This window comes from Pan troglodytes, chromosome 13 (assembly GCF_028858775.2).
Source record: "Pan troglodytes isolate AG18354 chromosome 13, NHGRI_mPanTro3-v2.0_pri, whole genome shotgun sequence".
Lineage (NCBI taxonomy): Eukaryota > Metazoa > Chordata > Mammalia > Primates > Hominidae > Pan > Pan troglodytes.
In genome coordinates, this window is record NC_072411.2 from 116,792,492 (window position 1) to 116,808,324 (window position 15,833).

General features: G+C 37.8%; 1 protein-coding gene across 1 annotated transcript in view; it reads left to right on the forward strand.

Moving 5' to 3' along the window:
- The window catches only part of VWC2L (von Willebrand factor C domain containing 2 like), a 167,721-nt gene that overhangs the window by 126,132 nt on the left and 25,756 nt on the right, over window positions 1–15,833 (forward strand). The gene's annotated exons all lie outside the window — the stretch shown is intronic.

Sequence of the window (15,833 nt, forward strand, 5' to 3'; positions counted from 1 at the left end):
TTTTGTGAATAATTATGTCACATGTGGCAACATGGAGGAAGCTGGAAGACATTATGCCAAGTAAAATCAGTCAGACACAAAAAGACGAAAAAAAAAGGCATGTTCTCTCTTATATGCAAAATCTATAACAATCAAATTCATAGAAGCAGAGAGTGGAAAGGTAGTTACTAGAGGCTGGGGATGAGAGAGAGTGGAATGGTGGTTACTAGAGGCTGGGGATGAGAGAAATGAGGAGATGTTGGCCAAAGGGTACAAAGTTAAAGTTAGACAGGATAAATAAATATTTAAGGTGGAGGACATGTCAATTACCTTGATTGGCTCATTCCACATTGTATACATACATCATAACATTATGCGTACCACATAATTACATAACATTGTAATCTGTCACAAAAATGTATGAATGAATGGAATAAATGAACAAATACATTCAGGCCTTTTTTATTTGTTCATACTTTCAAATTATTCTTCATGGATTTATTATTGAACCCATTAAGCCAATCCATAAAACCAAACAAAGTGACCAAAAATAAGCAAATTGCTTCCAAAGGATAGTGGCCTTTTTTTTTTTTTTTTTGGTGGGCTTGCCATGTGTAAGATTTTAAACTGGACACTAAGAAAATATGTATATCATCACACATGCTCATTCTCCCAAGCAGTTTTCTGCTTCTCCAGTCTCCTCTCTGGGACATGTGTATTTGACATTTTTCATGAGAGTACTATAGGAGATGGGATGATTATGCTTGGAAATTGTGAGGAGTCATGGTAAACAATGTGACAGGCATGTATCCTAGTGTCGGCATGACTGTGACAGACAAAATAAGAGACTGAGAGACAGACTGGGCACTATTCATTGACAACTGCTAAATGGCTCTTCATGAACTGTTCATTCACTCACAGACCTGGAAGCTGCTATCACTCTACCAAATTACCACACTGAATAGACATGTGCATAGACAGTCTCCTACACACTGTAGGTGAGCACAGTTGGCTGCTTGAATGAGTAGAAAATCAGTGGGATGCTTGGCCTATGTTATGCAGGTCAAATGAATATTATCATGTTACAAATGTCTCTGATTCAATCCATTCAACAAAAATGTGTTGAGCAAGTAACTTCGTGGCTTCAAGTGCTGTGGGTAAAAAAATATCCTGGATAAAAATTTTCTAACTAAAGCAAATATTTTTTATTGGACAACTATTGCAACATAGATGCAAATAAGAATGCAAACAGATTCTCCAAGTTTATAGTATAATTTTTGTATAATATATTAATTAGTATACATGTTTAGTATATATTATTTAGTACATTATAGTATATATAAAATATATAATTTAGTATAATAAACAGTATAATTTTGCTAAAGGAGAAGATGTTCTAATGGAATATTTTTTCTACCTTCTCCCAAGTTCATTCATAAAATATCTTACTATCTGCTACTGTTCAAATTTTGATACTGTACTTTGTCAATTTTAAGTTACTTAAGAGCTAGAAGTGGTTAAGTGAGTGAATCTGGGGTCACTTCTTTCAGAAATCCACAGTTCTCAGTGTTGTTTGAGAGACGAATTAGCTGTCCAGCCTTTTTGCAAAACTCACATTTAAACCTCTATTGGGGAAAAACCCTCATAATTTCTAAAATGAGCACTTTTAAATTGCATCTATAGATCTTCCTTGCATGAATGGATATCTGGCTTCATATCTAGTGATACCTGCTGCAATGCTGCCTCATAAAATTAAGCAACTATATAATCAATTACATTTTTAAAAGGCAATGTGATGGTGCTCTCCTCGGATGCCACACTGCCTCTGATTTGTTTGGAGACTACTGCACTTGATTAAGAATGGGAACAGACACTTGATAACATTGCAAAGGGGATGTAAATCAACTCAGAGGAGCAACAAAGCATAACCCAATTGGCATCAAGGGAAACGATTTATTCCCTAAACATGTTCGATTCAATCACAGAAAAGTTTATAAAATTACTTTGATAACACTTTTCACAATTTCATTCCTTTTTCCAAAATTTGCCACAATCAAAATGCAAATGCAAAATAAATGCTGTCATTAGTTGACTGTCAGTATAGTTATCACTGCTAGCTAAAATCCTGTGTGTAGCTTGTATTATTTTGGAAAAAAATAAATGCGAATAAGAGACCTTTAAGTCTGTTACTGTGTGACTAGTTATTCTGAACCACTAAACTGAGAAGCTAAAATTTCCGTACTTATCCAGAAACTTTGTTATTGAAAAACAACGTTAACCTGACCTTGTATAGTAGTTAATCCAAGCTGAGATTTTGATTTGTATTCTGTTTTCTGTTGATGTGCTGCTTCTTATTGATAGGCAACTTGTAATTAGATTGCATAAACTTTTAACAGCTAATATTTCAACAAAGACACTAACTTTCCTGGAACAGACTGCTTTATCTTCCTTTAAAATAAATTACAGCTCACAAGCATCACTGATATTGGAAAATACATTGTATTAAACAAATTAAAGCAGTTTAAATTTTACCACTAAAATAATTTTTTAAAGTAAAGAATAATTTTAATCTTGAATATATTTTTAATGCTGCATGGGGCTTGTTTGGGTGTGTTTTGTATTGGTAAAAATCACAGAAAACTTAAAAACATCAGACAAATTAGCTGAAGGAACAACATATAAAATTGATGAACCTACCACATCCTTCCCAAGAAAACCTAGTTGGAATTGATTATCACCCTGAAAGTGTTAATATTTGTTTGGTGAGAGGCCCATGTAAAATAGTGAATAATTTCTAATGGTTATTGAATAGAACTTACATCTGCTGAGTTCTCAGTCCCTGCATAAGCCCTTTGCATTGGAAAACTGAGTTTTAAATGAAATCCTCAGAAAGAAGATAATAGATTGCACCATTAAAAATATTTAACTTTTATCGAGTATTTTATGGAAATTTCATGTGCATTAATCTTTCTTAAACTTCAAAATAACATATTAACAGAGCACCCCATTTTAAAATTGAGGACACTGAAGCTCAGAAGAGTTAGGCAACATAGGCAAGGTTCTGCAGATAGCAAATTCCGAAGCAAGAACTAGACCCTGGCGAATATGATGCCCATGCCCTTCTGTGAGCCACTGTGCAATGCTGCTTGAAAACAAGACACTAGCTTTTCCATTAGATGTGGTTTCTCCTTGCACACAGCGGTTATATACCAAAGAGTTGATATCTTTAACTCTTGCCTATAACCAACATCTTCTGCACCAGGATGGAAGGCTTTTATTTCCAAAGTTCCATGTTATTCAATGCTAATGAACAGTGCATTCTTACTAAGATTTACATGAGAAGAATGCAGACCTCATCTGAATTAGAGGAATCCCAGAGAAATTAATTTGTTCTCTGAGAAATGTGTGGTAAATAGCAGACGGCTTTTCTATTAAAATGCCTAGCATCCGTAAACAATACATCGGAAAGCAAGACAAAAGGGATTTGGGACAGATTTCATGGTAATATATGCCCTTAAGAGTGTCAAAATGTTCTGTCTTTCATCAGTGACAGAGTCAGACCAAAGCTCTTCTTCAGGCAACACATGCAAAGCAGTCAATTAATCTCCATTTATTGCACTTTATTTTAGCCCTTCAATATCTCTAAGTTTAGCTTTTCTTCTTCCAGCCCAGGTGCCCTTTTTTTCTTGAGACATGCTAGTTAAATGTTAATACTCGGAAAGGATAAGATCACAAAAGACTGGTTCTTCAGCTGATAATATGCAGGCTGTTTTGCTTATACCAACTCCAGAGATAACTTTGGCACAAAATGGTAGGATGCTGTAAGAGATGATTATCTGGGCTGGGATGAAGAGCACTGTGTCCTCTATTCAGCTATCCCCAGTCAGGATCACTGGGCTTTTTATATAGTTTATTCTTCATCCCTTTTAATTGTCTCATTTTGTTTTTCATCTTGGTACCACCCAAATGGAAAAAAAAAAGTCTGACTTCTTTATTATCTGAGTGACATTTAGCTGTTTCTACCTCAGGCTGAAACACTAGACATATGTCCTTTTCTGCTAATCTGTGGACTCCTAATCCCATTGCCATTAGAGCTGCCTCATTGCTCCATGCAGTCTTGTGTCATTGATTAGCATGCTTCTGGGCATAGAATAGGAACTCAAACATTTGTCAAAGAAATGATTGAATGAACTTAAAATTTGTAATGGAAGCCTAGAAATAATTGTTTGGGTAGTGCATGGATGAAAATGGCAGCATGCAGTGTGATGAAGACTTGAGTTTGGGCTAGGGTCGTTTTCATTTTGCATTCTCGCTCTGCCACATGTTAGGTAGGACCTTGGGCAATCACTCAACCCCAACGAACCATGGTTTTCCCATCTCTAAAACTGGGACTAAGACAATTAGCATGTACAAGACTCAGCTCTGTGCCTGACAACTAGCACATACACAATCACAGAGCTTTTGTTTATTTCATAGTAATCAGATAATGCATTTACACTAGTAACCTGGAGATTTTAATCTGAGTCACTAAAACATATATTCTAGGTGAATTTTAGACAGCATTGGAGTTCCAGGGAAGAGTAAACACTGTTTACTTTTTTTTTTCCCGGAGGTAAAAGTGTTGCCTCTAATTCAGAATAATAAACAGCCACCAGAAGGGAAGTTCAGCTGCTGAAGAGCTGCTGTTGTTTATTTTTGCTCAGGTGGATGAGGTCATTCATTATCGGACAGCATTGGCTTCCTGAGTGAATATACTGCTGATGACAGTCTTCCTGGCTGTAATGGCTTCCTCTTATTTTAGGTGGCTCTCACCACTAGATTATTAACACAGTTCCTTCTGCTTGTCCTTGTGTGCAGTGCAGTAAAATTTTGGGAAAACAAGCTATGCTCACTGGGGACTATTTGCATCTGATCATGTATACACAAACCCACCAAGCTCTCAGACAGCTTGGAAGATGACATAAACACCTCCAAAACCTACCAGGATCGCATTCCCTCTCAGGTGCCTGATACCAGCTGTTGTGCCTGTCTGGGGACTGAGATTGCCAATTGCCTGTCTTCCACGCTTGCAGCATCAGTGAGCAATCATTGCTGCTGACAAGACTTTGATGGTCCTAACACGGAGGTGGGAGCAAAGTTGAAGCGACTGAAAACTTCTCCTGCTGCTGCCTGGCTCAGATCCACCCTGACATCATTCATAAATGTGCAGTTAATGCAAGATGCAGATGCTGGTGTTACAGCTGCCAAGGCCAACAGAATTCCTATTTTAGCTACTGTCCACCATGCAGTGACAGGGGTGCCCTAGGCAAGTGAAAATTGCTGCAGGCAGCGGTCAAAACAAGCTCCCTGCATCTTATTATCCCACTAGTATGCCTCTCCTGTGCCCTTTCCAATCTTTCACCCTTCACACTCTCTCCGCCTTTCCTACTCCAGGGATAAATTTATCCCAGGGGTGGTTAAAGCTAATGGCTGTACAATTTTCATACACTTTCATCAAAGACATATTTATATAAACCTCCACATTACTGAAACTTGTGCACAGTTTAGAAATGATGAGCCAAATTAGGGTTCATTCATTCAAGCAAATATTTATTGCACACCTCCTCTGTATTAGATTGTCACTGTATCATACTAATGCCTTTTCCTTGCAACAACTATGAGAACAGTTTCTGATAGTTCTCATGAAAAAATCTTAATCCTGCTCATAGAATTACTCACACCTCAAGGAATGTAACATTCAGTTTACATAGTTTTCTCTGGCAGATACTCAGTGGCAATAGCAACCTAATGACAGCATCTCTTTTAGGTCAATATGAAAAGTTGACTTCTAAGTTTGAGTACTAACCTCCCATTCTGATACACCCTGCTTCCCCCCAGAATTCTTAAGCTGAATAGAAATGGTTTCATTAACACATGTTCAAACGTAACTTTCAACCTAGCCAAGATTTAATTCATTTTTGAGGCCTCTCAATTCTCCATAGAGTGTTTACCTTTAAATATATTTGGTTTAATCATATAAAACTTATTACATATAGTAACATCAGTTTCACATGAATGAAATTCAACTGGATAGGAATTATAGGGAAAAGCTAATTCTATTTTGCAATTTGTTTTGAAAGTCAACCAAGATAATCTAATCAATATCGTCAAGTTTTTATCTTCACATTTCATAAACAGAGTTTTTTTGAAGATAGTTATCAAATATAATAGTCAATGAAAAGTATTGTTTTACCTAGAGCACATTCCAGAAGAACAAGCCATGTGGTATTTGCTCTGAGAAAACTTATAGATTAGTCATCCTCTAGCTGAATATGCTGACCAAAGAAAGGAAGAGAAAGAAAAAAAAAAAAAAGACTAAGAGAGGAAAATGAAGATGGCTGGCAAGGTCCCTCAGCTTAACTGAATAAACAATGGAATTCCAAACAGCATCCTATATGCCCTCTCAAAGCCAAACTGGTTTGGTTGATTCTAAAGTGCTAAGTGGCTCCTACAGGGCATTTCACAGTTCTGGCTTTTGGCCAGATCTGCCAAATGGCTTCACTTTCATTTTGTCGCCAGGTAAGGGAAAACCTAAAGCCTTTATGATGTACCCAGAAGTATGTTTACTTGCCAATATCATGTCTATGAAGATCAGAAGGATCTATAGCGCTTTGCAAGTTACAGGAATGTTTTCTCTCTTACGATTGTACTTGGCTATTCTGCAACCCTATGGGGACAAAAACACAGAAATAGTATTGTTATCTCTGCCTAAAAGTGAGAAATTAAGACTCAGAAAGATCACACATCTGATAAGACACAGACTCAAAACTAGAATCCGTGGCTTCTGATTCCAAGTTATTTGCTCTGTGTTTGTGAAAAGGGGAAAGGGAGTGACTCCAGGAATGGATTGCCTTGCCATATTCCTAGCATTCTGAATTCTCTGGGCATTTATCTGTACAGGTATAGATTAGAGAGCCCTGTTGTAATAGAGGTGTATCCTCAGAGCTGCTGATTCATTTGTTTAGCTAGAACCAAGTGCTGTGAGAAGATGTGACTTGTAAAGCCTTCAAGAAAGTAGTAGCCGGCCACTGATAAGTAGCAAGTTGGAGCTGCTCACCCAAACTGGTCAACACAGCCTGTCTTCTATGACTTGGAAATTCCTTAGGCCTGGAAGTCTTTCAGGAACATACCCCGTACTCCTGACTGTCCTTCCCAGAACATTGTAGCCTAAGGACTGGTACGCTTGTTACTCCCTGATATAGGATGCCATCCTCATTATAGGATGGAGAGTCTCCAGCCAAAACTTGGTAACCAAACAAGTGATTGAATAATGGCGAATGGCACACAGGTTTTGAAATGAGCCTTGGGAAAGTCTCTTCCCCTCTCTGAGTTCCAATTTGTTTTCTATAATAGGGGACACTACTATGTTTATTGCAAATATGATGAGATGATTACAAAAGGTTTATGGAGTGATCTCTTCTATTATGCTATAGGGTATTCTACATCCTATACCAACCCTACGAGGTAGATGCTATTATTGTCCCATTTTGCAGATGAAGAAAACTACAGCATAGAGAAGTTAAGTAAGTTGGCAAAGTAACTTACTATGTAGCTAGTAAGTACAAAAACTAAGATTTGAATGAAAGGTCCCAAATTTACTATGCTATGTTGTTTCCCAATTATCCTGATTTTTCACATATTCCATACCACTTAAACTACAAAGTCTTTTAGGTTACTTTGGAAAGCAGTGTCTAAAATCTCAATCTCCAGAAATTCATTGCTAAATGCATCCACTAGCAATTATAGGAAAACTACCATGAAAAGCAATATGATGCATATAAAACTTCGAAGGATTATAAAATAAAAGGGCAAAGTAGTAATATAGTCAAAGTGGATAAAAGTATTTTGCAAATAGAGAAATATTTAAAATAGAAAAAAATCTACAAGGTACTTTAGGAGCACTGACATGTGTTATATCCGCGTGCACCCTCCATTTAAAAGCCATTGTTATTCATTGTTCATCTTTGAGTACTCTTTGCCAACACACTGAATATCAGCCCTAAACAAACTGCTCTAGAAAATATGGAATTACACATGGCTGTTGCTTTTTGGATTCATGACACAAATTTTTTTAACCAAATATGAGAGTAACACATGGTCTTTGTAAAGAGAATATTTTAAGCAAGACAGTCATTTTGTTCAAGTATCTGTGACAGTAATATTAAGTCCAAACAAAGTAAATGACATCTTATGTGATACAAAATATTTCAAAATACAATATAATGTGATGTTTCTGAAGTTCCAGAGCTGCCAGAAATCTAAGGAAAAGCATTGCTATCTCTTCTGAAAAAAATTTATCTCTGTGGCCATTTTACAGAGTATTTGTCAATTTCAACCACATTGAAAATAGAGCTTCAAAAACTTTCTCAGTGGGACTTATTGGGGAAATCAAGAAATCTCATAGACATCCTTGGTGACTTTGTTCCAACAATCTGGCCACAGAGGCAACCATAATACCCCACGGGTCCTCACTATACATATACAATTTGAGAACGTGACGGATCTTTCTCACTCCCACACTGTAAAGGAAAAAATACTAGTTCAAATTTTACACACTACATCTAGCACATACATACTAGAATACTAGGGATGTTCATCATCCATAATTTATTCCATTTCTAAAAGGCATTTCTGTATCCAACCTCCTATCACCTCCGTCTCCAGCCCTGCATGCTAACTTTGGATTTGATTTGGTATCACATGCCAGAACGTGAATATTAGCATGCTTGGGGTTGAGGGGCTGGAGGGAATTTGTATAAACAAGGGATGGGAGGAAACTCCTAGCTTAGCTCTAGGAAATTAACTGGCCCTAAAACAGTCTAGAGAGCTTCCTCACAGTATTGAATCTTTCATTTTCTCTTATGGTCAGGCCCATTTACTAAGCAGTGTGAAGGAATTGCTGCAGCTTTTGGCACATAGCTGACAAGATGCACAAAACTTCAGTTTGATTTCCATATGCTCATTGTGTTCATTTTCTTCCAGCCAAATGCTCCCTAGATCTTGTTTGCTGTCTCTTTTAGCTTCTCCTAGATTCTCCTGAATTCTAATGTTTTCCTTCCCTTCTCAATAATGTTCTAGTGGGGGCATGCAAAAGTACTTCTTTATCCTAGAAATGGCCACAGTAGGAGTAATATTGCGCTTCTATGCAGCAGTTGTCCTCATTGCCAGAGATTGTTAGTTTCATAAAAATGAAGTATAATGTTCACACACAAACCGGGCAAATTATTGTAAATAGCAGATTTTTAACAATGACAGAAAACACATGTATTGTTCAGGTACCGAGAAACCTTGTCATATGATTTCTATTATAATGTTTGCATATTTGAAGTGAATGGCAGTCTTCCATCCCTGAACCTCTAGTTTTTATAGAAAATCGTTTTTAGCAAACACCAAGAACACTGAATGTTACAAGCCATACAAGTGACATGAGTGAAATGAAAGGAGTTTTCGCTGGTAGAGTTGGCATGTTAAAGTGATTCTATGCCAAACTCAAGTGTCACAGAGGAAACCCCAAGAAGGATGATACCCTAATTTTAATACTAAAGACAAAACCTACTTTCATCAGTACTGTTGAAATAAATGCTACACTTACTGACTCCTTCTATGCCACGTACTGAGTGTCTTTGTGGTGTTCAAAGACCAGTGTGGAAATAGATGTGTTCACAAATGCCTGATTCTTTAGGGAGACAGAGAGCAAAGTACAAGGATGGCCCTAAAAAGAAGACGGTCAGCTCAAGCTAGTGGCATTTTTAAAATCAGGATCTGAAGGCCCCCTTGAATGCTAATATATATGCAGAAGTAAACTGGAAGATTGAGGAAATTTTAGGAAAACAAATAGAATACTTGGGGTTAGTTTACTTCTGCAAGGAAATTTTAGGAAAACAAATAGAATACTTGGGGTTCCATCCTCAAACTTTTGAGTTTACATCCTCCTGGAATCCTGGAATCAGCCCTAGAACTTAAGCAAGTATGATTAAGGGAGAACAGCCAGTGTAGAACTAAACATCTAGATCTAGATTCCTATAACCTGGAGCAGGAGGGAGAATGTTCGACATATAATTCAGTGCATGGTAAAATTTACTAGGGCTGAAAGGGTAGAAGATATGTAAACACTTTCTACCATGTGGTCTGTTATTATTGACATCTGTGTTGTTGGTGTTTCTGTAGGTGCTCCTTCAAAATAGATGCAACAATTAATTTAATAATAAAGACTAGCATCAACATGAAAGCTACTGAGTAGATCAAGCGAGCAACACTTATTCAAGATCATTATAGAGCAAAACTCACTGAAATTATATCTAGCTTTCTCCCTCAGTGACAGGATTCAATAATTGAAGGGTTTTAGGTACTTGCAATGTAATAGACACATGAACTGACAGATGTTCCATGGGAATCAAATAAGGAAAAGCACATAAGTAACTGGGTTTTGGTGGAAAACAAACAGCCTTGCGATGACTTTATCAATTCTTAGCTTAGTGTGACTTTTCTCTCATACTAATAGTTGGAAAAAGATCATTGTGTCCTGAAGAAGCACAGTGAATAGTATGCCATAGGCACCAAGAAGAGCTTGTTGACTGAGTCCACAAATACATGAAGGTTTGCCTCTAACTGTATGCATTAGAGTTTTTATTTCTTCTTCCAGATGCTTTCATAATTTAGGTTTCACACTGAGTCATGCAAGCTAATGTGAATTCTGCCTTCTTCCAGTGTCTTCTCAATTTGGAGGCTAATGCCAGTGTAATTCTAGGGTTGTCATTAAACCTCCAAAAATCATATGACTCATGGACACTTTCTTCTCTGAGGCTCTTTGCCAGTAGTACACTACCAAAGCAATTGCTAGTGTACTACTTGTTAGTTCTGAGCCATGTAGCTCAGCATCTCTCCTGTATTATGGGTGTTCCGTCACTGCTTGACAACACAAGGCATGCAATTTACAGGCTTAAAACATTTACACAATTTAAAAAAATTTTGTGCCAGTATTCTCTAGGATCTGCGTGGGCATTTAAAAAAAATGTATGTTGGCAGAGATGATGTACTTTTGATTTCTGAATATAAACAGTGCAAGCCAGGACTTACAATTCATAAATAAATGTCCATGTTTTCCCTGCATGATATAAATACTCTAAAACACTGCCTACAAATTGAAAGCTAAGCAGGGAACTCAACCAAGTCCAGTGGATTGAGGTACCATTCTGAGAGCATGGAAGCATCCTTGATGTTTTAGTATACATAAAGCAGCTAAAGGTAGACCACAAATGCTTTAGTCAAATCCAACCAAGTTGTTAACAGACAATTTGTCAAGGGGCTGCTGTGATAATAGCTTGCTTTTGGTGGCCAACTATTTTAACTCATGTTTAGGCTAGACCAAGCTCTTAGCCTTCCAGAGATTCTTTTTAAGAGCACTAATAGCAGCATTTGTAGTCAATACACAGTTTGAAGTTCCTTTAAAATTAATTGGGAAATTCCACTTTACATCTAGACTGATCCTTCCTGCTTCGGCATTATCTACATGTTGATTCAAGGGGTAGTTTTTACCTTCTTATTGCTTCTGTAACAACTCACCACAAACTTAATCACTTAAAAGAAAACACATTTATTTTTGTACAGTTCTGTGGATCAGAAGTCTGAAACCAAGCAGTTGGCAAGACTGCTGCATTTGTTCTGGAGGCTCCAAGAAATCTGTTTTCTTGCATTTTCTAGCTCCTAGAGACCACCTGCATTACTCGGCTCAAGACTGTTTCGTCTCATCCCTCCAGCTCCTTGCTTTCTTCCCCACACTTCCTCTGATCCACCTGCGCTCCTCTTATTAGACCCTTGTAATTACAATGGACCCACCTAGATAATTTATGCTAATTTCTCCATCTCAAAATTCTTCACTTAATTGTGTCAGCACACTTGCTTTTACCATGTAAGGTGACATATTTACAGGTTGTGGGGATTAGGATGTGGGCATCCTTAGGAGGCCATTTTTCAGCCTACCACAGGTATGTATACCAAAGGGGACACAAATATAGCAACTTCACCAATTTAGGACATTATTTCCCTCTCTAAAGCACCAGAGAATCACAGATGAAAAGAAGCAATCAGGACAACATTAAGTTATGCTACTGCAAACAGACCATATTAAAAAGTTGGCTTAGGCCAGGCGCAGTGGCTCACGACTGTAATCCCAGCACTTTGGGACGTCAAGACGGGCGGATCACAAGGTCGGCAGTTCTAGACCAGCCTGGCCAACATGGTGAAACCATGTCTCTACTGAAAGTATAAAAATTAGCCAGGCGTGGTGGTGTACATCTGTAATCCCAGCTACTCAGAAGGCTGAGGCAGGAGAATCATTTGAACCCGGGAGGCGGAGGTTGCAGTGAGCCGAGATCGTGCCACTGCACTCCAGCCTGGCAACAGAGCAAGACTCAGTCTCAAAACAAAAACAAATACAAAAAACAAAAAAGTTGGCCTAGGCATATATTTATGTTATCAAAGACTGAGATCTGGGTAGAATTATAAGATATTGTTCTTGGATCAGCTTTCTTGTTCCTAAACATAACAGCCTTGATACCCTTTCATTGCCTTATCTAGGTGCCTCTGCTAAGGCTCAGAGATAAACACTGAGCTGGATCAAAGATTTTACCTTCCAGCATCTTTCAGGATCACTCTGCAAACTTACCGGTACAAACAGACAAACCCAGATATGCAAATATTTTTAAAGTGGCTAATGCAGTGTTTAGAATCAAGTTGGCTTGAAACCCACATGTGAAATGCAAGTGCTGCACAAATTCCCTTTACTGCTCAAATGCTCCAGAAAGAACAATCCCTAGGGCTGTGCTGTGCCATTTGGAATGAAAATGAACATCATATGAAAACTTGGGTATATTCTAAAGGTCAGTGGAATTTCAACCACATGTTTTGCTTCCATACAACAGACTCGGCCATAGGAGTGGTTAATAAGTTCCATTTGGGAAAAGAAATATAAACATTCTTAATAATATGTTTCCATTTCAACCTTGGCTCTTTCTTAAAGTTCAAAACAGTCTCAATATTCATTTATTATTTATTCATTCTTTTATTTTTAATGTATCCAACACTTATTACCAAAAATCAAATATTTTTAAATGTCTAAAATTGAACTCATCACTCCCCACCTGCCACATATCATCTCTTTCTGCTTCCTCTTCCTTGAACCTGTTTTGTTTTCTCCGTCTCAGGGAGTGACATTACCCATCACCCCATTCAGAAACTAGGAATGAGGTAGAAGTGTCTTCCCCTGCCTCATTTTCTATATCCAATGTCATTAAATCCTACAATGTACTAAACGAAGATTTTTTCCTGTTTATATATAAATATATGCCTTATTTCAGACTCTTGTCTCTTGCCTGGACAATCACAATAGCTTTGTAACTCACATTCTGGTTTTTGATCCTGCTCATTTTGTTCAGTCCTTTATATTCTGAACAGAGTGCACGTTCAGAAATGTTAGTGTCATGTCACTTTCCTACCTCAAACTTTTCAGTGGCTCCCCATTTCTTAGAGGTTAACATTTAAACAACTAATTTTGCTAGAAAAGGCCTTTTGTAATCTTCACCAGCCCTCTCTTCAGCAGTCCATCTTTCTGGGCCTCTAGTTCCATTTATGAACCCTATGACTCAGCTACACAACTTCCTCTTTGCCCAGCACTGCAACAAAAATTAGCAAAACAGCTCCTTCTACTCAATATGTTACAGTCTCTTGGAAGGAATAAAACTGTTGAACTATGTTTTAAAAGAAAAAGATAGTTAAATGGTATCATAAGGGAAGAACTAAGTGCTTTGAGGTTCGAAGGTCAGAGAAAGAGTATTTTTCAGGGGAGAATCAGTGTAGCATTCATAACATGCTGCAAGTATAAATTCTGTAAATAGGAAGAAAATATAAAGGACATTCAAGATAGGAAAGAATATCGTTCTGATCTTTTAAAGGTCTCAGTCAAATTTTACAAATCTTCTTATTCGTATTTTAAGCACCTTGAGCTGTAATAAATTTAGTACCACAGACACTATGCTGGTGGGCAGTTTCAGTGCCTGGAGCAGTCTCAGATTTTATAATCAGTGACTAGGGGAAGAAAGAAAACAGTGAATGCTTTAGACAAATTATTTGCAAAGCATACAAACAAAAAATTACTCAGAGAGAAATAATCGCTCTTTTTGGACAAGCATCCACTGTTGCTGGCAGTGTAATATTTCTCATTTCTGTTAATGACTATGATTGACTCCCATTTCATTCCAATCTATCAGCTCTTAGTGATTTTTATTGACTCCTCTTTCCAACTTAAAACCTGCAGTTCATTAATCCACCCTCTTTCTTGATGATTCCCACTTGCCTAGCAAAATCCCAAACCCGCATCAATCTAAATGTCTGCCTCCTCCAATACCAGCCTTTGGCTGTTGAGAGGCACCCACACAAATATTCCTCTTCATACCACAATAGAGGCCAGGGTATTTCTCCCAGCCAAGCTGTCAGTGATACCCATGCAGACCTCAAGATCTGACTCTAACTGCATGCACTCACCCCCAGCAGACGATGTCTTTCCTTCACAGTAAAATGAAATAGCATCATTTTAACTCCTTCATTGCCAACATCAAGAAACTTACCTGTCCCCATCCTTATCTTTGTATTGCAAAAGAATTTTTCTCCCTTTTGAAAGACATATTGTGGTTTAGTGTTTAAGGCCTGATGTTGCTCATTTCTAACAAGCTCTCTTGGAAGGCTACTGCTGCTGGTCCGGAGATCAGCTTCGCTGTGATTCACAGTTCCTGGAACTCATTTTCTACATGAACACTCAGAACTTCTTTTCCTAACCTGCAACCTTTCCTCACTACTGGCTTTTTCCTTTCAGCATATTGATAAACACATGGCCCTGATCTTTAAAGAAAGAAAAATAGGCCTTAGAAGTTGACTGAATGAATGAATACCAAACCAGTAAGTCCTACCTCTGGTTACTTAGCCCTGCATCTCACCTTCTCTTCAAAATGAGCCTTCCTGACTGTGTAATCAACATGCTTTTTTTTCCCCCACATCTCACTTTCAAAACAATAGAGGTCCAATTTTATCCCCACAATGACATAGGAATTGCTCTCACAATGCCATTCGGGACCTGCTGGATGATAAACTCAATGGATGCTTTCCAACCTTGGTCTATTCAACATTCTAGTAGTATTGGACACCTTATTAAAACCTTATAAGCTTCTTCTTCTCTGACTTGTATTATATCAGCCTACTCCGATTTCTGTAATCATTAATTCACAGCTCCCTTCCCAGGGTTCTATTTCTCTACTCACGACTTAAATGTTAGTTCCTTGGGATTCCTTCCTTAGTCATCTTCCTATTATATATTCTCTCTCTTCATAGGAATCCACTTTCATGAATTCAATCACTATATTTCTCTTGAAGACTTCTAAAATGATGCCTCAAGAGCAAATATTTCCCTTGAGATCTCAACCCTCATATTCGACTGCTTAATTTAAGCTTTCCACTTGTAAGCCAAAGACATTTAAAATGCACTATCTCTATAACTAAACTCTAGACTTTTCTCCTAAGCTTTCCTCTTTTATATTTCTCTTCTCAAAAGATATCACCTGCTGTTGAGCACATAAGCAAGAAACATGGGCACCATCTTATTTCCTTCCTCTTCCATACCTCTTGTGTATCCACATTCTATCAACTCTACTCCTTTCAGTGTCTCCCCAGCCCATCCCCTCTTCTCCATTCTTACTGCCACTAGTTCAACGTGGTCCTTCCCCATCCCTTTCCAAAAGCAGTTGCTGCTCTTTCTCCCTCTAGTCTGG